Raw genomic sequence first — 22115 nt, forward strand, 5'->3', positions numbered from 1 at the left:
TCTCTTTCTCCTCCTCTTCCTCTTTCACCTTCCCCTCCTCCTTCTTCTTCTTTTTAGGAAAAGAGACAGAGAGACAGGGAGTGAGAGAGATAAGAGGTATCAACTCATAGTCGTGTCACTTTAGTTGTTCATTGATTGCTTCTCATATGTGCCTTGATTGACAGAGGGGGTTCAAGCCAAGCCAGTGACCCCTTGCTCAAGCCAGTGACCTTGGACTTCAAGCCAGTGACCATCATGTTTGTGATCCTCCACTTAAGCCAATGAGCTCAGGGTTTTGAACCTGGAACCTCAGCATCCCAGGTTGAGGCGCTATCCACTGCACCAGTCAGGCAACTACTGGCATTTTTTTTTAAGGAAGTTGAGATTTATAACATATCTGGTTGAATTTGGGAAAAAATAAAAACAGAAAGGAGTTGAATTTTGGGTTACAGGAAAGAGAAAATCCATAAGACTTAATGATGGGATCAGCAGAAATTATATTATTTGAAAATAGTATGAGAAAGCTAGGAGAGTATGCTCAGTATTTGATTAAAGGCAAAAAAAAAAAAAAAAAAAGAAGATTCTGGGCTTGAAAACAAGATATACTAAGTGAATCAATCTTTAAAGACACTAATCCATTCTTGTGAAATCTGGATATATTTAAACAGTACATCTTCTTTGTTATAGTGATGTCAGGTATTTGAATTTATATTGCAAAACTATAGATCAACCTAATTCGGTCATTCCCCCCTAAATCTCAACATAGATGTATTACAGTCTCTGGTATGTCATTTTAGTTTATTTTATTCATTTTAGAGAGGAGGAGGAGGAGGAGGAGGAGGAGGAGGAGGAGGAGGAGGAGGAGGAGGAGGAGGGGGAGAGAGAGAGAGAGAGAGAAAGAGAGAGAGAGAGAGGGAGAGAGAAAGGGGGGAGGAGCAGGAAGCATCAACTCCCAGATGTGCCTTGACCAGACAAGTTCAGGATTTCGAACCAGGGACCCCAGCATTCCAGGTTGACGTTTTATCCACTGTGCCACCACAGGTCAGGCCTCTGGTATGTCTTTAATCTTACATTTACAAACAAAGGTTATCAACTCAGGTGTTTTAAGTTTGGAGAGGAAATATTTGGACAGATTTGATTTTTAAAGTGGTCTTATATTGTCTATCTTCAAAATGTACTCATTTTATACTTAGGGTTCTAAATATTGCCTTTTAAAGAATGCGAATGTGCTCTAGGTAACTCATGTTTTCGATTTAGTTCTTGTCTGGGAAAAAAGAAGAAGTGGTATCTACTTAAGGACAAAAAGAACTTCCAGACACGCACGCGCGCGCGCGCGCGCACACACACACACACACACACACACACACACCCCATCATCCTTGTAATTTAGGACCAGTTAACTCAAATATTGTTTAAACGTGTGTCCTGATTCAAACTCATGGTTCTGATAAGTAATCATTTGCATCAGGACACCAGCATCTGCAGGGACGGTTCTTTCTCTTGCTTTCTTTTCATTCCACCTTAAAATATCTGCGAAGACCGAAAGAAGCCAGCCCACATTTTAGCTCCGCCCACCAAGGACCAGACTTTAACTTCTCTGTGGTCCCAGGCTCTGAAAGGATCCTGACAGAAAGCTAGAGGCGTTAAGGAGCCCGAAGAAGCTCTTTTAACTCTGGGAACAGTAAGCAATATATTTACTCTTCCCCCACTCCACTCCACGTCTCTCTCCCACCCTCCTTAGCTTTCAGTTTGTATCTTGGAAGAAAGAAAGGACGGAAGGAAATCTAGTAGTCACTATTTTAAAAAGTGTGCCAGTCCTCTGCCTTTTGAAATGTGACAGATCGGGGACTTAATCCTCCTCTAACAAATGCCAGTTTGAAGGGGTCTAAATGCACTGTGGAGTCGAAAGATAAAGGTGTTTCCTTCACTTAACAGCGCGAAAGAAAACCAACCCCAACACTGAAAAGGGTAGAGAGGTGTTGCTTATTAGAACTACACGTGATGCCACCCCCTAGTCACAGATCCTTGTACTTGAGCCGCGAGCATTTGACAGCCCCATGCTCTTTAGCCACGAAATTTGTGGAATCATTTGAGTTTGAATTAAAAAATAGTCATTTCGGTTACTTATGCAAAAAAAATTCCTAGGTATTTAATGTGTTGCAGTGTTATGCTGGGGGGCGGGGGGAGTCAATATTGAAAAATTAATTGTAAAATGACTGGTATTCTGATTCGCCTTTTCCTAAGGTAGTGGGCATGCCGGGAGAACCGAGCTCCGAACTAGACAGTGGAAAAGATTTGATCAAATAATAATTACATTTTGAGTGTGAATACTTTTAGTAATTTTATTTTCGAAGAAGCAGTAAAAAAGGCATTGGGACTGAAAGAATAGTGGCATAGTCTGTCTGGGTCTCCTACAGTTTATAATCATTTTAGTCGTAAAAGTAATGATGTTCACCTCGGAAACTAAAACAAGAGATGCTCTTCCGATTGGTTGATGACGTAAGCACTTATTCAGCTGAGGCAGACGGAGAGTCCCGGAGGCATACCTGTTGGATGGGTGTCAATTCTAAGCTATGATATATGCATTTTTAACCCTTTCAGGAGAATTTGTAGTTTGTTTTGTTTCTGTGTGTTGCTATATGTGAAACTATAGCCCAAGACGTATTTGCAGAGAGTAGCAGTGAAATAAACCCTGCGAAGAGTTTTCAAATTATATTCCAGAGGTCCCTAGACCCTGCCAATCAAGTTTGATGTTGGGATAAGAAACAGGTTATTTGCTTCTTTCATTGAGCAGAGGAAGAGTTAAATTTTAAATTAAGCAATAATTGTGAAATGCCTAGAGGAGTGTTTAATCTGCATTTGCCCACAGCAGCTTTACAAAAACTTCCTGTAGGGGAAGCACATTTTATGGGACAAGAAACTAAGAATTCTATTCAATAATTTTCCTTTTCCTAATGAAACATAAATGCAAAATACTTCAAAATGATTCACAACGTTAAAAAGAGATCACTCTTGAAGTACTTTGCACTTATGTGAAAGTTTACAACATAGAGATAATTTGGCCTGTTTTTAACCATCATTCCTAGTGTCACTTGCTTAGAAAGCAAAGTCATGAGACCAGACATTTGCATATTAAAAGTATGTTCCAGGAATAAAAAAGAGGAAGACAGAATTAGCTATGGTTCCTTTTCCTCTCCTATGCCTTTTACTTACCATCAGTTTTTTTTCTTCCTCTTGACTGCCAACTTTATAGCTTTAGTTGCTCTCAACTTTTTTAATCCCAGACCCTTTCATAAGTATTATGAAAGCTGCGGACCCTTCCCCAGAATACTGCACATAAGCTCCCCTACCATGCACAAATTAGGACACAGCTTTTGGAAGTTCATACCCCTCCTCCCAAGAAACAATTCATGTCACAGGAAAATGTAGTATTTCTCAGAACTTTGGAATTTTCTGATAATATTAAATAATTAGCAAATCATTTTACTTATAAGTAAAGACTTACCTTACAGTGACTATTGCAGGGCCTGTATTGTTCGCTCATTTGTTAGTGTTCTGGAACTCGACGCAATTTGGTGTAACGGAAAAAACTACTTGTCTGGAAACCAAGTGACCTAGATTCTAGACTTAACCCCAATAAATAACTAGCTGCACAATATTAGGCTTGCCATTTTTCTCTAACATTTGATACTTTTTATTGCTGAATGCAGTAAGCAAAACATAGTAGAAAAAAGGTACAAGTTATTTTTAATTGGCTTGTAGGAAGTCTATATTTGGTCTTTCATTCCAAAATTCCTAACTAGATATTTCAGCATGCTTATGTTTTATAAGTCATTTATTACAAAGATAATTCATGCTCACTGTTTAAGTTTTATTAAATATAGACAATTTCAAAGAATTAAACAGTTACTTATAACCCCCAAAGAGGTAGCTACTTTTATAATGTCATTCATTCATTTATTCAATCAATAAATATTTATTGAGTAACTAGCATGCATCAGCAAAGAGACGGGAATTGCTGTTTGTACACTTAGACATTTTTCTATATTTCTAAACTTTTTTTATACATGCATTCACATGTAGGTGTTATAAAATTGTGATCATACTTGCTAAAAGATAAAATGGGGCATATTAAAAATTTTTAAAGTTTACTTGAGCAAAGATCAATTGGAATGAGGCGATGCAAAGCTAGAAGTGATTAGGAGCACTTTGCCAACAAGATACTGGGGCAGAGACTTTTATAGAGAAAAAGTAGAAGCAAAATAAGGAAGTTATTGATTGGCCAAAGCTTAAAGCTTAGTTGGTTATTTGTGATTGGTTGTCCTTAGTTTTCAATTTTGTAACTTTGAGGCATTTACAGGGTTAGATTTTGGCTTGCTTGTGTAGGTTGCCATGGTGTGAAAGTTGCCTCAGACTAATGATGGCCTTCTTGTTTAAATAATTTAATATATTATTCATCATTCTGTTTTATAACATGCTTCCTCTTCAATCATGAAATTTTCCATTAAAACGTTTTTTTTTTGTACTCGTGCAATATTTTGTATTTATGTATATCTTAAACAAATATCATTGAGTTCCTTCTATTGTATATGTTACACACTGTGCAAATAATGGCAATCCATCCATGAGTGAGAGTATGGTTCTCACCATGATGTAATTTTAATCTGTGGAAATGAGCTGGCAGATTATTACCTGTTGGATATTTAGATAGATTACAGTTTTCCACTGTAATAATAAATGATGTTTCAGCTAAGACCTCTCACATAAATGTTTATACACATCTTTACTCACTTCCTTTAGATAGATTCTTTTTTCTTTTTTAGTGACAAAGACAGAGAGAGGGACAGACAGTCAGGAAGGGAGAGAGATGGGAAGCATCAACTCATTGTTGTGGCACTCTAGTTGTTCATTGATTTCTCATATGTGCCTTGGTGTGTGTGTGGGGGGGGGCTCCAGGTGAGCCAGTGACCCCTTGCTCAAGCCAACGACTTTGGGCTTCAAGCTAGCTGTCGACCTCAGGGTTTGCAATCTGGGTCCTTTGCATCCCAGGCCAAAGCTCTATCCACTGTGCCACCACCTGGTCAGGTATTGGATAGATTCTTATAAGTGTATATATGTATACATATATTCTAGGTTCTAACAAAAGTTCCATTACTTACAAGGTGAGCCAGTAATTGCTTTAGTAATACATTCTTTTCTCAACTGTAAAATAGAAATCTAATAATAAGTGGAGGATTTCTAAAAATATTTCACAGTATGTCATGGAATGCTAGTTATTATTTTTGCCATTTTGTTCTTGACAAAGATTGTATCCATTTGTAAGCAGTATAAGAAAGTAGAATTTCCCTAAGTCAGCATTGTATTATCGCTCAAATACTACAACCAACGAAGTAAAAATTAGACATTGTTATATGAAAATGGTATCTCATTTAAATTTGCATTTTTTTTTAGAAATAAGGTTGAATAATGTTCAAAATGGCCACTTACATGTTTATGTTTATGAATTGCCTCTTTCAATGTGAGTTTTACATCTTTTTTCAATTCTAATTTCTAGTTTAGTAAATATCAGTAGATATAACTCACATGCTCAAAGGCCCTTTGGGATCCTCAGTTTTGAAGAGCGTCAAGGGTCTTAACATTGAAGGCTAAATTTTGAACTGGAAATAGAAGTTTTGAAAGCTGCTTTTCTAAATTTTGGGGGATTGACTTTATTGTTTCCTGAAACTCCTTTAAAAATGGCTGAGATGCATAGAAAAATGAAAGCAATCCATTTTTATTCCATAGACTGTCATATTCTTCAAAATTAGGGAAATTGAAGTGGGTTTTGAGAAGAAGTCCAAAATCTTTGTAGGCTCTCCCACACCTCCAGGGACATCCAGATTTGCTCAATGTTGAGGAAAATAATTAAGAATTACATGGTTATTCCTAATAAAGCTTTCATAAGAAAGATAGCATTCATGTTCATCACAAACCAACTTAGAGAAAATGAATTTAAATTTTAATGAACTCTTCATTTTCTACTCTGACGATTTGGAGACTGGCAGTTGTGTGAACCAAAAAAATTGGTTTTTGTGTTCTTTTCCAAGACAGTAAATAGAGCAAATAGTGTTCTGTTCTTTTAATACCATCCGTGCCTGAGAAAAAGAGATGCCCCAATTTTTGTCACTCTTGTTTGTGATTCTGTTTTTGATTCTCTCTGATTTTTTTTAATTGTAGTTTTTGTTTTTTTAAATTATTTTTATTTATTCATTTTAGAGAAGATATATATATATATATATGGAGAGAGAGAGAGAGAGAGAGAGAGAGAAGAGAGAGAGAAGGGGGGGAGGAGCAGGAAGCATCAACTCCCATATGTGCCTTGACCAGGCAAGCCCAGGGTTTTGAACCAGCAAACTTAAATAATTCAGTGCTCACAGGAAGCAGACTTGTAAAGCCACATTGCCAGCCTAATCACTTATTTAATGAATTCAAATGACTAGAGAAACTCAACAAACACTTGTAAGTGATCATTATCAGAGTTTAAGGACCTCTGGGTTAAAGCTGACAGGTTGATAGCTTCTTAGCACATGCAGTTGTAAATCAGCACTCCATTTTCCTTACTCTTTCTCCTCGTTTGTTTGACTTTGGAGTCAGTCTTCAGGCAAATTTAGGTATTTTAGGTAACAGCATGTTTTGAATTAGAACACAAATATGTCATTTGTAATAGGTGTAATTTTAGTACTCTACAGTACAGAAAATGCATGTGTTTATAACACTCAGCCTACACTTGCTTAGTTTTTCAATTTTGTGATTTCTTAATTTACAATCTGTTTTCTGATTATCTAATTTGAAAAGAAATGTCCAAGTCTTATGATTTCCATTTTGATGCATTGCAGATGCTTTAGTTGACTAATTGATTAATTGGCTTGTGTTTTTAGTTTCGATGTGTGTTCTTTTTAAGACTGTCAGCCTCTTCCTATTTTTCTTAACATCAGAAAAGTTATTGGGAAAGGTCGGAAAGTACAGGTTTCCATATTAACTCAATTGTTCTTCTCTTTTAACTGGATTACTGATTGACTTAATAGAGAAGATTGCACAAACATTTAAAAATGTTTGAAGCCCTGGCCGGTTGGCTCAGCGGTAGAGCGTCAGCCTGGCGTGCGGGGGACCCGGGTTCGATTCCCGGCCAGGGCACATAGGAGAAGCGCCCATTTGCTTCTCCACCCCCCCCCCCTTCCTCTCTGTCTCTCTCTTCCCCTCCCGCAGCCAAGGCTCCATTGGAGCAAAGATGGCCCGGGCGCTGGGGATGGCTCCTTGGCCTCTGCCCCAGGCGCTAGAGTGGCTCTGGTCGCGGCAGAGCGACGCCCCGGAGGAGGCAGAGCGTTGCCCCTGGTGGGCGTGCCAGGTGGATCTCAGTCGGGCGCAGGCGGGAGTCTGTCTGACTGTCTCTCCCCGTTTCCAGCTTCAGAAAAATACAAAAAAAAAAAAAAAAGTTTGAAAAAATAGCAAATGATCTAGAATTTTGGTCCTGTCTGGATTGTTCAGTTGGTTAGAGCATCACTCTAAAGTACAGAGGTGGCCAGTTTGATCCCCGTCAGGGCACAGACAGGAACAGTTTGATATTTCTATCTCTTTCTCTCCCTTCCTCTTTCTCTCAAATAAATAAATTAAAAAAAAATAGAATTTGAATTTTGGACCTATTTACCATTTTATATAGATATATGCTTATTTAAGGAGATTAGGTATATAAAGTTTTATCTAAAAATACAAAACAGACATGTTATGAGTTACAGAAAAAGTGCTGATTTTACCAGAGGTTTTATTTTCATTAGGGAACAGAGAATTCTCTGAAAATATTCCAAGCATAACCTACAGAGCCTTTTGTTCTTTTTATTTACCCTGGAAGTTGGCATAGAACTTTTGTATTAAAATGGTTACTCCGACATTGGATTAATCATTTATAAAAAAATAATTACTATTATTTTACTTTTCTGAACAATTCAGTAGCTTATGGTAAATCAGACATTCCTTTTCAAGGGTAACAACTCACATTAGTTGTAAAATGGTTTCTTATAAACTTGTATACCTGATTAATAAATAATACATAGTAAGTAGGTCAACTTTGAGTGCTGGATGCAACTGTGTCACTAGAAACATTAAGTCAGCAAATGGTTTCTGAAGTTCAGTCAGTAAATTGACATACTTCCTATTTGCCCCAGACTTCAATGCCCACAGCTTTAACAAGATTAGCAAATTGAGTTTAGTACGTGGGCAATAAACTGGGATGTAAGGCTCTCTATGGAAGGAGGTATTGTTGCTGAATTCTTGGGTCTGTGATTGTGGAAGAGACAATGTCTTCCTGAGATAGTTGAGGGGCAGATAAATGGTGTCAAGTGTTCTTCAGGATTTCATTTTTTATTTATTGAAACAAAAGGGTAATCACTTTTGTGGGTTTTTTATATGCAGTGTATAAGTATAATATTATGGAAGTATTAAAAAAAAGTAATGTAGAGCAATTCTGCAAGAATTTATCAGGAAGCGACATAGGGGAAAGTACTTAAAGATGCGAGCACTTATGGGGACATCTTGTATAAACTCCTGCATCTGTGAATAAGACTTCATAATATCCCTGTGATATCTACCACAGATATCAAACTGGTAAAAACTTTCTTCCCATTCAGCTGTCATGAAGAACAGGCACATAAATTTAAAATTGATTGAGGTCATGAACTTAGATCTCACAGAGATATGACTAAGGCATTTCTATTATTCTAAATCCTACTTTCCATGTGCAATGGTAACTCAAACACAGATAATAATTTTAAAATATTGTTATATCTTTGATTCTTAGAAGACTAACATATGTATTTAGGAAGCTTTCTCATAGCAAATATTCTAAATTGAAGAGATTTAATTAACCAATTGGTTAATTAAAAACTTAATTACAAAAATTTTAAATGGTTACTTCTAATCTGCTTGCTACGTGGCACTTATTTTTTGAGGGGCAACAACTAGGGATTTCTATTTAAAATATATAAAAGTTTAGCCTGACCTGTGGTGGCACAGTGGATCAAGTGTCGATCTGGAATGCTGAGGTTGCCAATTCAAAACCCCGGGCTCTCCTGGTCAAGGCACATGTGGGACTTGATGCTTCCTGCTCCTCCCCACACCTTTCTCTCTCTCTATTTCTCTCTCTCTGTCTCTCTTCTCTAAAATGAATAAATAAATAAAAATAAAGTGCTTGACTTTAGAAAAAAAAGATGTAGCCATAAAATATATAAAAGTTTACAATATTTACATGGTTTTGATTTTTACCCTTATCTCTAATGATGTTTCTGTTTGATCAAAGGCAACACAAAATAATTTTGTGGGACTCATTTAGTATTTGCAGAAATTCTTACTCTTTGTTTAAATAATATTTTAGATCAACCAATTGACTGGGTTAATTAATACCTTATGAGCTATTGTCTCAATGGAAAGAACACTTAGAAAAATTACAATTTTCTGCAAGAAAAGTAATTTCTAGATACTATTTTATTAATTTGTACAGTATAGCTAGAAAAATAGTAGGAAATGTATTTTTTAATACTTAAGAAAAAGAACAGATATTATAGAAAGAAATTTAGATAGCCTGTTCTCTTTTTTACTTAAGAATTGTACCTATTGAGCCAAAAAAAAATGCAGATGCTATTATCTACCAGGAATTGATCACTGGGCTGCATGCATTTATTCCTTTATCAATTCAGTAAGTTTTAATTAATACTGACTACGTGCTAGGTGTGATGCCAAATTTAGGTAACACCTGAGTGAATAAAGCAAGTATGGTTAATTCCCTCTTGGAGGAAAGAAACAGTAATTAAGCAAACAATAAACAGATAATAAAGGAAGCAAATGAACTTTAACAGAAGAATATAACGGGGGGAGGAGGTGAAAGATGGAAAGATTTTGCTGAGAAGTAGAGTTTAAGCCAAGATGAGAGGGATGAGAAGCCTTTCCCGGGAGCTGAATGGAGTGACAATGGTGTGACTCAAGGTGGAGGCTCCAGGCAGAGAACAGTGTGGGTAAGTCAGCCTGCAAAGAAGCAACCAAGAAACCAGGCCAGAAAACCAGGGGTTGGGGCAAAGCAAAGTGTGGAGAGTGGTTCCAGAGAAGCAGAGGGTAGAAAAGTGACGGTCACATTTGAAAACTTGGTGGTCATGAGAGATCTTGATTAAGAGCAGTTTCAGTGGACGGAACAGAGTGAGAAGGAAGGGGAAGTGAGGACTTGGAGGCTCGGGTTTAGTGTGAGCAAATGGCCCTTTTGAGAAATCTGTTGGTGAAACACAGCCTAACAATGGAGACCCGGAGTAAGAGGAGAATATGGAGAGAATGGAGTAGAGGGAGACAACAGGTTTGCCGATTGGAGTGTGTGATAGAAAGTAAGGTCTGATGATTCAGAAAAGAAAGAGGTGGCCATCAGAGTGAAGTACTTGAGGAGGAGAGAGGGATTTTGCATCCGGAGAAGCAACATGTGGAGCCAGGTCTGTAACAGGAGTGGGAACTTTGCCCCTTTTGTGTATGTGTGAAGGAGTTTGCAGATCTGCTGGTGGGAAGATGAGAAACTTCCCTTTGGTGCCTTCTGTTTTCTTAGCGAAGGGAAATGAGGTCACCAGTTATAAGTGGGGTGGAGATGGGGGTGGGGTGAGAGACTTGAAAGGAGGAAGAAAGTCATTTTCTAGAGTGGGAGTGCCAAATTCACTGGAGAACCCTGGAAAGAGGCTGTGTAGTATTGAGAACCTCTTTGAGTTTTGAGAATGTGAACCTAAAACTGCAACCAGGGTGCCTGGTTATGTGGTTTTTCTCCAGTTGTGTTACCTTGTTGGGAGCAAACCCAGAGAAGCTAGAATGGCTGAGAATAGCTAAGTGCTTCTGGAGTGGGAGTTTTGAAAGAAGGAAGGAAGGAAAGAAAGAAAGAAAGAAAGAAAGAAAGAAAGAAAGAAAGAAAGAAAGAAAGAAAGAAAGAAGGAAGGAAGAAAGGAGGGAGAGTGGGAGGGAGGGAGGGAGGAAGGAAGGAAGGAAGGAAGGAAGGAAGGAAGGAAGGAAGGAAGGAAGGAATGAAGGAAGGAAAGAAAAAAAGAAAGAAAGAAAGAAAGAAAGAAAAAGAAAGAAAGAAAGAAAGAAAGAAAGAAAGAAAGAAAGAAAGAAAGAAAGAAAGAAAGAAAGAAAGGAAAGAAAGAAAGAAAGAAGGAAGGAAGGAAGGAAGGAAGGAAGGAAGGAAGGAAGGAAGGAAGGAAGGAAGGAAGGAAGGAAGAAAGAAAGAAAGAAAGAAAGAAAGAAAGAAAGAAAGAAAGAAAGAAAGAAAGAAAGAAAAAGAAAATCTGAAATCCTTAACATGAATGACCAGGACACTAAGCAAAAACACAAAACGTAAATTCATAAAACAAAAATGCATAGACAGTCATGAGCTTGTAGATTAAACATTCTTTTATCCAAGGTAATTATTAACCAGTAGGAAGTAGTCACAAATTAGCTTGAGTTCCGGCATTTGGTAGGAAAAAATTGAGTCTTTGTTTCTTCCAAACTCCTGTTGAAGTCCTTACTTAACCAATTGTTAAACCCAGTTTGGTTCTATACTTTACTGAATCTCAATGCCTTTGCCTGTTCCAGGAGCCGGTGGCTACACTTGTCATTTTAAGTGCTGATAGTTATACTGTTGCCTCGCCTGCCTTTATTGGATACCTAGCTAACATCTTGTGTCTGGTTTATAGCACATCTCTCAGCTTTCCTTAGCTTTTGTCTACTCCAGGTTCCTGAGGGCTTTACACTATTTGAATAATTACCGCTCCACCACATAAAGATGACTAAAACATTACATTTTAAGAATCAATCATCAAAAAGGAGGGTATTTATTTTATAGCCGGCTACCAGGATGTTCTTCCTTCTTCAGTCTGACAATAAATCCTTCATTTTACAACTGAAAGGCACTTCCTTTTCTTTTTCAATCCTTAGAGCTTTCGAGAACAGCTTGGTATTAAAAAACAAAATTCAACCGAGTAAATTTAAAGATCTAATTGGCTTTATTAAACAATTTATGAATTGGGCAGGATCTCATTTAACAAGCAGAAAGGAGCATCTATGACAGTGATGGGCAATCTTTTGAGCTTAGTGTGTCAAAATTCACCAAAAAACTGAGCATAGGCCCTGGCCAGTTGGCTCAGTGGTAGAGCGTCGGCCTGGTGTGCGGGGGACCCGGGTTCGATTCCTGGCCAGGGCACATAGGAGAAGCGCCCATTTGCTTCTCCACCCCCCCCTCCTTCCTCTCTCTCTCTCTCTTCCCCTCCCACAGCCAAGGCTCCATTGGAGCAAAGATGGCCCGGGCGCTGGGGATGGCTCCTTGGCCTCTGCCCCAGGTGCTAGAGTGGCTCTGGTTGCAACAGAGCGACGCCCCGGAGGGGCAGAGCATCGCCCCCTGGTGGGCAGAGCGCGCCCCTGGTGGGCATGCTGGGTGGATCCTGGTCGGGTGCATGCGGGAGTCTGTCTGACTGTCTCTCCCCGTTTCCAGCTTTAGAAAAATACAAAAAACAAAACAAAACAAAACAAAACAAAAAAACTGAGCATAACTCGGGTGGTGTGTCACTTTGAGAAAAAAACTATAACTTTTGCAATATTTATAGTTTAAATAACAAAAATGTTTTGGCCTACAGACCTCCGGCACAGAGTGTCTACACTACAGCAAATGTTTTATCCTCAGCTACTGCACCTGGCCGTGCAGGAGCTAAGGATGAAACGTCCTTCTCAGCATGCGGCCCCGTACTTCTCTGGTATGCGGCCACGTGTCATCGAAAATGGCTACGCGTGTCATAGGTTAGCCATCACGGATCTAGGAGCTGTAGAAAGTGAAAGGCTTTTATAAGCAGAGTAGAACAAGGAAGTTTCTAAGAAAGAATGGATAATTTCAGGCAAGGTCACCTTCTTTTGGGTGAAAGGGTTAGGGTCTGTCATGTACCTCATACACACTGACAGGGTAATTCCACATTGACCAGTTAAAGGTCACATTTCTGCAAGAATTTGCAGCTACAGTTAGGCCTTGGTGAGCTGATATGGGGCTTAGCACAAGTGACTCCATTTTGGACCTGTTGTTTCTTTTTAAACCCTGTTTACCATAATTAAAATGATATATTTTCAAGAACTAAAATAATATTATTGAAATACTGACTCTTTTATTTCTAAGATTTCATTTATTGATTTTACAGAGAGGAGGGTGAGGTGAACAAGAAGCATCAATTCATAGTTGCTTCACCTTAGTTGTTCATTGGTTGCTTGTCACATGTGCTTTGACTGGGCAAGCACAGGGTTTCGAACCCATGACCTCAGCATTCCAGATCAATGCTTTATCCACTGCGCCACCACAGGTCAGGTGAAATTTGAACTCTTATATTTCCTCAAAGCTTTAACAAAACTCATTTTTTTTAAAAAAAAGATTCATTAGCCATTTTTCATAAATCCTCTTAACATTAAGATGCTTTAGTCTTACACTAACGATGGACAGGCGCTTCTGTGAATGGAAGCGATGAGTCCATGTGGGTGAAGCTGGGCAGTATGGTGAGAAGGGGAAGCTCTTTGTGGTCTGATGGCACGGAGTTGGCTTCTAGCTCAGTAGTCTTCCAGATGCATTTACGGCCTGGCACCCAGAAGGTTCTTCTTTGCCCTCCTTTCCTCCTATTTCCGCGAGACATGCCGTGAATTGGAAAGTCATTCTGCACTTTATTCCGGACACTTTCCGTATTTTTTTAGGCTGTGGTTTAGGTAGAGTTATCGAGCTGCTTCCTGTCCTAAATGAAGAAAAGAGAATAACATTGTTTTTGTTCCCTATTTTCACAAAACTCACCGAGGCATCATATCTCACCAGCAGAATCTCAACCAAAACATTCTTAAAATTTTACTGATAGCCTTGAGGCTGTATTCTAGCTTGCTCATCAATGGTGGAAAATAACACAAGTTTCATATTTTGGAGCAAATGACAGTTTCTAATTGATTTCAACCTGTGTTTATATAGGTAACACCTAAATGTTCACGTTGTGCTTGCATGTTTATTATGGTGCTAGCCAAGGTTGATAGTATGAAAATAAATAATTGGTTTTCTATTATTTCACACTTTATTGTGTTGTAAGTTCTTCTGTCCTCAATATTTTTACACTGAACTTTAGAACTCTGTAGGTGTACTCTACAGAAGTAGAGGGAGGGACTATGACCCAGAGCTCCAAAGCTTATTGAAACGATCATTTAAGTGGTCTTCTAGACTGCATGGACTCCATATATTTCGATATAATTTGTTTTCTTTGTAATCCAGTGTTTTACTTCAAGAAATTTATACGTGTATCAAGAGTTCCCTGGGCTTCAACCAGGCTGCCAAAGTGATCCATACTACAAAACAAACAAACAATTCCTTAAGATACTCCTTTCAAATGCATACTTTCTACTTACAGAGCTCTTAATCCTGCAAATGACTGGGTTTCCTGGTTACTTCAAAAGTTAACTGTCATTCACAGTGTCTAGAAGTGTATTTTAAAACTTCTTACAACCTGACAAAAGAATGGCGAACTTGAACTCCTCTTACTTGCTTCTGTGGAATGCTTGTCTGGTTTAACTTCACCGTAACACCTGACATGGGCAGGCATGCAGCCCTGCTGATCTTCCACCCCTCCCATGACATTTTTCTGTCCATTTTTTCCCACTTGGAGACCATTGTCGACATTCCTACTTTAACTACAAGATCAACCTAACCCACATGAAACATTAAAGGCAGTGTGACGGTTTTCCTGGGGGTTTTCCCAGGACTGTTTACTTTAGAAAAAATATACTGTATGGCTTTCCCTACTGTGGCAATCAAGTACGTCATAAAAGAAGGCTGCAATTAAGGAGGGAGTGGAAGCCCCAACAACTCACAAATGCTCCCTAAGGGAGAATATTGTAAACTGTCTGGTCCAGAGAGAGAAAGCTGGAGAAATAAAGGTGCTTCTCAAAGCACACGCCTGGTCCTAGCCTTTTGTGTCACCTTGGTAGATATATTTTAAAAGTGTTAACAACAAGTGCATCACCATTATCAGTTTCTTTTAAGTGGAAGGTGGAATATTATTCTACATTTTCTCAAAATGAACTTAATATAGCTAACGCTTGTCAATGGGACATTATTCCATAATGGTCTGTGTGGGGAGAGGAATTTTGGAAACAATCCATCTAGTGTTTGTAAGTAAACATTTTATAACTATGATTCAATCCAAGGAAGTATAAAAGATGAAAATGAGTTTTTAAAAGCTTTATCTGATGAATCATTTAAAGAAATTCAGTTATTCACTGCCCTCAAACTTGTATCTTGCGTCTACCAACAAATAATAACGTGGCAACTTAAAATTTCAGTCAAATTAAAATTTACCTATATGTTCTTTTTTTATTTTGTCTGTATTTCCTTTTTAGCCTGAGTATGTGTGTGGGGATGCATTGCAGGGGATAGGAAGGGGTGCTGGAAGTAGTCTAAGATCAAAATGTCAGCGGATTTGCTTTCTTCTGAGGCCTCTTCCATTGGCTTACAGATGGTCACCTTCTCCTCATGTCCTCACATGGTCTTTCCTCTGTGAGGAATTAAAAAAGAGATGCATTCAGTTGTTCTCTCCCTGGGTGAGCTTAGATAAATTTGTTTATATATTTAGGCCTCTGCTTAACCGTTTGCATGTTGAAGTTCTATCTAGGTGGTGATTATGAATATTTGCTTCTAGTTCCAAAATTGTGTGACCTAAAATATAGCCCGAATGGCTTTTTTTTTTTTTTTTTTTTTTTTTGCCACCAGGAGGTGAAACAATGGAAAATAACAACAAACCAGAGAGATGGGCCAGGAAAGTAAACTAGGAATTGGCTCCTGGTGAAAGGACCTTCTTTCTTGCTTTGTTCATAATGCAGTTGTGAGACTGGGCCAGCCAGTTTCCCAGCCCTTAGCTGGGTTCCCCTGGATTCAGACTTGGAATTTGGGAAGTTGTAAAAGAAACTATGTTATGTATTATGTTTCATTTCTATAGAATGTGTGTGTGTGTGTGTGTGTGTGTGTGTGTGTGTGTGTGCTTTTAAAATAACCTGATGAAGGAGGCTGGCCCATTTAAAGATGCTGAGCTCTCTCCTTTTTTCTTTTCACCTCCACAATCCTAGTTTAGGAGCAGATCATATCACATCTGGGCCTCTCTGGCTGGTAGTGTCCCTCTCTCTTCAAGCATGACTTTTCTCCATTAACAACTCTGTTTCTTTAATTGCTCTGTTTATATTACCGATGTGTTACAGACCAAACTGTGCCTCTGTCCAGCCCCCAATTCATGTCTTGAAGCCCTAACCCCCTTCCACCACCAGTGACTGCATTTGGGGAAAGAACCTTAAAAGAGGTGATAGAATTAGGGACCTAAACCAATCTGGCTGAAGCCCTTCCAAGCAGAGAAAGTTTGGATACACAAGGAGACAGAAGTGATGTTTGGGAACAGAAGAAAGACCATGTGAGGACACAAGGAGAAGGTGACCATCTGTAAGCCAATGGAAGAGGCCTAGAAGAAAGTAAATCTGCTGACACTTTGATCTTGGACTTCTAGCCCCTAAAACTGTGAGAAAGAGCTGCTGGTGTTGAAGCCACTTAGTATATGGTAGTTTATTATGATACTCCTAGCAAACTAGTACATGGCTTCGCTTCCACTGTGCTGGCTGTCTGCTAAGACTCATACCACACTACTGCTTATTGTATAATGTCTCAAAATCCCTCCTGTCCTTTAGGGTAGAGTTGCAGGATGATATAGAAGGAAAGAATTTGGTATGAGGCTGAGTGTCTGGATACCAAGGCCAGCCGAGGTCCTGTCAACACAAGGGACTGGGGGAAGTTTCTTAGATTCTCTGGGAGATGGTATTCTCTCGTAGAGCATGGGAAGCCTGTCTGCCTCAGGCTGAGTTGTCAATCGGCAACTCACTTAACCTTTCTAAATATATATTTTTTAAATGTCTAAAAGATCTTTAATCCTCTTTTGTTATGAAGATGAATTGAGTTGGTGTATATAAATCCCTCAGTGCAGAACCAGGCACCTGGGAAATGCTGAATAAATGTGAATTTTAAAAATTAAGTAAGGAAAGTAGTGTTTGCTAAATTATCTTCCAGTTTATTATTCTAAGTTCTATAAATAGGCTCTACGTTCCTTGATTATTTCTCAACACAAGGCTTCATCTATGGTCTGGCCATTTTCCCCCAAAACACCATACAAGTTCCCAAGTTTGTTCATTCATTCTTCAATCAATAGTCATTGAGTGATTGTGTCAGGGCCCAATGAGAAAGAGGCAGAACTCCCCTCATGTCGCTCACAGGTAGCGAAGGCCTGCACTCCATGTGATATTGATATAGTATATAACACTGTGGTTAGCGACATCAAGGAGAAAGGCAAGGGTCTTAACCTAGTAGATAGGTTAAAAGATGGCTTACACAGGACCCTGAGAGTACCCTATAGAGAGGTGTGTGTGGGGGGGGGGGGTGGGGGAGTGGGGGTAGCACCAATAAGAGTCCAAGGTGGAGTCTTTCTAGTGTGGCTGCAGCTTCCTGTTCCTGGAGGGAGTCTTCCCATTTCTCCTGTCTGTGCATCTGAGCCCATTCATGGTTTCCAATATCAGCCTAGTTACTTACCTTTTCTATCAGACCTTTTCCATTTTAAAGCACCTGAATCTTTCCCTTCTTTAAAACTCTAGTAGATAATCTCTATATACTTGTCTGTTTAAGGAATGAACATTCAACAATACAAACTCGAGAAGTAAAGAGGCCAAGTAAAGAGGCATTGTCAGAGGCCAAGGGTGAAAAAGCAGAAGTCGATTCACAGCAAGCAGCATGGATATCAGCTGCAGGAGCTGGGAGTCGGTGGGACACAGGAGGCGGGTTCCACACTGAGGATTCCGGCCTTAAGGAACAGACCTAATCTGTTAATGGGGGCCTTTCTATCTGGTGGCGTGCTCTTAGGTTGTCTTGGGAACAGGAGAGTTCTCTAAAACAGGTTTTCTGTACTAAACTGAGAGTATGGCTTCAGATATATTTCTAATAAAATGCAGCTCATTTACTTTTCTTAATTCCTGTCATTTCTTCATTTTTCTGTGCCTGTTGATGATATCAAATCCTGCTTAGCCTAGGTTTAAAAAAGAGTACTAGCAAAATAATTTAAGAGTTTGCAACTTTAGTAACGCCATAGTGGCTATGTATCTGTATAAAAAAGACGATGACGAAGACAATAGTCCACTGCCCTTTTCATTTTTAAACATCTCTCTGTATCCAGCGTAATGGAGAAAGCTTTGGATTTGGAGGCAGACAAGTCAGAGGCATAATACTGTTTATTTAAAACATTTTAATGGAGCAGAAACAGCAGTGTTTCTTATTTGCTATTAAAACACAGTGTCAAATATAAAAAAGTACAGTCTTTATAAAACATGCTCAACAAATCTGCCTGCTTGAATTTGTTAGAAATCCCCCCAAAAGCCAAATACATGTCAGGAAGCTGAGGCAGTTTGGGGAAAAGCATCCGTTTCATAAACAACAATAATATTAACCAATGATGGTTTTGAGTATTCATGGCGTGCTAAGGTGCTGGGCTTGATGCTTGCCGTGCATTTTCTCATTTCTTCCTCCCACTGCCTCTGAGATGTGGGGGTCATTTTCCCATTTTACAGATGAGAAAGCTGAGCTCTCAGGATCACACAGTCAGAGAAAGGAGGAAACAGTGTTGAACTTAACTGAGCCTGGCTCAGGAGAGAAGCCATCCAGGACACTGCTGAGCCCCGTGTGGCCTCCTGCTCTGTAACACGATGACAGGGAGAGAGGGAGTAAAGGACCCTCCCTCCTCGTCTCCGTCTTCTTGGCTCCAGATACCACAACCTAATGATAGCCCTTCTTTTCCTACTGTCCTGTCACTCTGTGCACAGAAAGAGAACCGACGAAACCCTCCAGTCTGTGTTTCTGGTTCCCTTTCCGCAGAGAGACCTCTCCTGCCCAACCACATGACTAACGGGGTTCTGGACAGACCACACACTGTTTACGCGTTCATTGAGAGCCAACAGTTGCATCGCACAGACAAGTGTGTGTTGAAAAATATATCCAAATTTCCCTCTCATTAGTGTTCAGGAAGTTTCTAATTACAGAGCAGCCAAAAAAAAAAAAAAAAAAAAAAAAAGTAAAGAAAGAAAAACCATGAGTTTCATAGCTCTTGTATCAGACTTAAAAGACTGTATACTCACTGAGAATAGTTATTCAGCTTAGTTACAAAAAAAAACCCCAAACCCTCAAACTGCTGTTTTATGAGTATGCAGGAGAGTGGTTGTGAAATCTCGTCACAATCAGGTTTCCAGGGCTAGACTAATTGTGGGGGGAAAACATTTTCCTGGGTTAATGTGGCTAGCTTGACAGAAATGCCTTAATTCCACAGAAACCTAAATATCTACTGCTACTATTCACAGGTTAAAAGGGAAAAAAGATGAGTGGGTGCCTATTTGTTACTAGAATGGAAAATGCCATCATTGTCTGACGATTATGACCAGTGCTTATCCTGGAGAAAGTTTGTTTCAAAGCATAACTTTGGAATGAATTGTACATATATGAACATGTCTGTATTATTTCTTATTTGTCAGTTACAGCTGACATTCAATATTATTTTAGATTAGTTTCAGATGGACAGCATAGTGGTTAGGTATTCCTATAATTTACGAAGTGATGAATCTAGCACCTGATGAATCTAGCACCCACCTGGCCTCATACACGGTTATTACCATACTATTGACTGTTTTATCCAAGCTGTAGTTTACACCCCCGTGACTATTACATAACTATTGAACTTTTAAAATAACTTTCATAGTTTGAAATAATTTGAGATGAGAAATAGCCTTTACCCAGATTTCCCCAATATAATATCTTACGTAGTATAATACATGATAAAAACCAGGAAACTGACATTGGTATAATACCATTAACTAAACAACAAACTTTATTAGTTTTCTGTATGCCTGCCAATCTCTGCCTTTGATTGCAGCATTAAATCTGCTCACGTTTAATGTTACTATAGTTATAGTTGGATTCCTATCCACCATGTTGCTTTCTATTTCCTAGATGCCTCATTTCTTTTTTGTTCCTCTGTTCCTTGTTTTAAGTAAATATTTTCTAGTGGACCATTTTAGTTCCTTTGTTGATGTTTTAACTATATTTTTGAATGATTTTCTTAGTAGTTGCTCTAGGAATTATTTCTAGATGAACCTTAATTTATTATAATCTACTTTATGTCAATAACTTAATTCCAGTACAATATAGAAACTTTGCTGTAATATAGATTTAAGCCATCCCATTCATTTGTGCTATTGTCATATATATAGTCTATATATCTTATAAACCCAGTAATACAATATTGTAATTTATTGATTTATACATTCTATGTCTTTAGAAGAAGTTTAGAGAAAGAAAAAGAGGAAAACTATATTTATAGAATATTCTGACCTGAGTATTTACTGTTTTTGATACTGTTTATCTTTTGCTGTGGATTCAATTACCATCTGATGTTATTTTCTTATTCTATTATAGTTCCATTCCTTCCCCATTCTTTGTACTATTATTTTTACATATAGTACACCTTTAATCCCAACAATATAATTTTATAATTATTATTGTATGTAGTTGAGTTTTAAATCAGTTGTGAGAAGAAATGAGAAAAAAGAATTCACATTTATACCAACTTTTAAATTGTCTATATATCTAACTTTTCTTTTTTTAAGAATAATGTCTTTATATTTATACCTCTTGAAATTCTTTGAGCTTTTTGACAGGTTTTTGATCAAATTTGGGAAAATTTTTGAAACTATTTCTACAAATCTTTTTATTTCTTCTCCTTTTTTCTCTCTCTTCTTTTTTGAGATTTCCATTACATGCACATTACTATACTCAATGCTGCCCCCTAGTCTTTGAGGATGTTCATTTTTCTTCATTCTTTTTCTTTTTCTTTTTTTTTTTTTCTGTTCTTCAGATCAGGTAATCTCTGTTGATGCAATCTCTGTTTAAATTCACTAGTTCTTCTGCCAGCTCAGATTGGCTATTGATCTTCTCTAGTGAATTTTTCATTTCATTTGTATTTTAACTCCAGAATTTCCATTTGGTTATTTTTTCCTCATGTCTATATTTCTTGATCGCTATTCTTTATTTGACATATTATTGTGTCATACTTTCCATAAACCCTTTAAGCATTGTTTTCTTTAGTTCTCTGAACATATGTGTAACAGATGCTCTGAAATATTTGTCTGCTAGATTTATTATCTGGAATCCCTCAGGGATAGTTATTACTGACTGTTTCTGTTTTCCTTCTTTGTGTCTGGCTCACATTTAACTAGGCTTTTGTTGTTGTTGTTGTTGTTTTTGCTGTTGAAAACTGGCATTTTTAGATTATATATTCTAGCAACTCTGGATTCTGGTTATTCCTCAGGGATGGGGGCAGGGCTTACTATTGCTGTTTATTTGTTTGAATGACTTTTCTCACCTCATCTGTGGAGTCAATCCGGACAGTGTTCAGCCTCTAGTGTGCCAGCTTGGTTCTTACTTTTCATTGTGTTTTCATTTTTAAGCCTGGTTAAGGAGTTGCCACTCACTCAGCCAGTGACTGGCCAGAGGTTTGCATCAACACTTGAGCAAGAGAATCGTCTACCTTTGCTGATTAGTATGCTGATAGCCTGGGAAATGCTTTCCAAGTGCATGGCACTTACAAGTTGTCCCTGGTTTTCATTTTCTGCATTCATAAGGACACATTTCGTGTCTTATGAGAGTCCTTTGAGTTTTCTTCTTGTCACATGCAGTCTTGCACACACACACAGTCATCTAGACCACCAGGACTGAGTGGGGCTCTGCAGGGCCTCTCTGCTTGTTGCCTTCTCCAGGTCTCTCTATTGAATTTCTGGCTGGGCTGCTGTTTTGTTACTTGCCCCAACCAGTATGGATCCCATGCTAACATTAAACTTTCCTACTTGTTTTCTACTGCATCTCGAGTGGTTTTGACAATACCCTTGGACATAGAATTTTCCATGGTTTTCTCTAAATACAGTTATTCCTCCACCTTCCACCCCTTACGTCCTCAGGGCTTCCCTGCCTTCCTAGATAG

At 38.5% G+C, this 22115-nt stretch overlaps 1 protein-coding gene across 1 annotated transcript in view; it reads left to right on the forward strand.

The window, feature by feature from the left end:
• The first annotated feature begins 1568 nt into the window (after positions 1 to 1568).
• Positions 1569 to 22115, forward strand: part of PLA2G4A (phospholipase A2 group IVA) — a 150698-nt gene continuing 130151 nt past the window's right edge. Inside the window, exon 1 of the mRNA XM_066361735.1 lies at positions 1569 to 1660. The gene's annotated coding sequence lies outside the window, so the exon portion shown is untranslated. The remainder of the gene's footprint in view (positions 1661 to 22115) is intronic.

The sequence above is a fragment of the Saccopteryx leptura genome, chromosome 2 (genome assembly GCF_036850995.1).
Source record: "Saccopteryx leptura isolate mSacLep1 chromosome 2, mSacLep1_pri_phased_curated, whole genome shotgun sequence".
Taxonomy (NCBI): domain Eukaryota; kingdom Metazoa; phylum Chordata; class Mammalia; order Chiroptera; family Emballonuridae; genus Saccopteryx; species Saccopteryx leptura.